The sequence below is a fragment of the Tupaia chinensis genome, unplaced genomic scaffold (assembly GCF_000334495.1).
Source record: "Tupaia chinensis unplaced genomic scaffold, TupChi_1.0 Scaffold140356_1, whole genome shotgun sequence".
Taxonomy (NCBI): Eukaryota; Metazoa; Chordata; class Mammalia; order Scandentia; family Tupaiidae; genus Tupaia; species Tupaia belangeri.
In genome coordinates this window covers 339,211-340,015 of record NW_006200233.1, presented here as the reverse complement: position 1 = coordinate 340,015, position 805 = coordinate 339,211, and the positions used below count along the sequence as shown (strand labels likewise).

At 63.1% G+C, this 805-nt stretch overlaps 1 protein-coding gene across 1 annotated transcript in view; it reads right to left on the bottom strand.

The window, feature by feature from the left end:
- Positions 1–805, bottom strand: part of CARMIL1 (capping protein regulator and myosin 1 linker 1) — a gene marked incomplete at its 5' end in the record, with an annotated part of 96,541 nt that overhangs the window by 20,253 nt on the left and 75,483 nt on the right.

Sequence of the window (805 nt, the reverse complement as noted above, 5' to 3'; positions counted from 1 at the left end):
TTCCCAGATGAATCTCAGCACGCCCTCTGCTCCGGGAGACGCCTCCGCTGCGCCCGCACTGTCCTGACCCTGCCTCCACCGCGGTCCACGGCCATGAGCCTGGGCTTCTGTCTCACCTGGGGACCCTGGCTAGCTTTCTTGGGAGAACACAAGTCCAAAGGTGCTGGGGGGCTCTGACTGCTTTGGACAGCAGCTAAGACTTCCGAGCCACGAGACATAACTGGGTAGAATGCTCCAGCGGTCCCTCGGGGCCGAGCTACACACGGTTTCTGATGCAGCTCTCACGTGGGCTGACAGGAAGTCCAGCCCCTGCCAGGAGGGCGGGTCTGGTGGAGATGCACGTCACCTTGCCTCTGTGCAAGGCCTGCTGGGTGGCAGCAGTCACGGGCCATGCTCCCAGGACTCCAGGGGCCGACCTGCGCCGTTTTCTGAACAGCCCCTCTCCAGTAGCGCTCTCGGGGCCACAAGACGGGCACCGCAGACTTGGAAGGTGGGTAGGGCTCATGTCAGACCACAGCCCCATGCCACCTCCTGCTACAACACGGAGCTGCGTCTGTGGGAGCAGGGCTCCCGGTTTCTGGCCCCACTCGCCCCTGCTCTCCCGGGAGAGACCCCGACACACTCCAGAATGCCTAGAAACAATGTCGGAGAGGAAGAAGACGGGGCCTTGGAGGAGTCCGACCCAGCAAGGCCCCAGGATCTGTCTGAGCCCCCGGACTTTGGAGCTCCGCTTCCAGTCGGATCATCACGTTGCCAAGGCCACTGTTGTGCACCCCCCGACCTTGGAACAAAGCTTGGGTCGGTT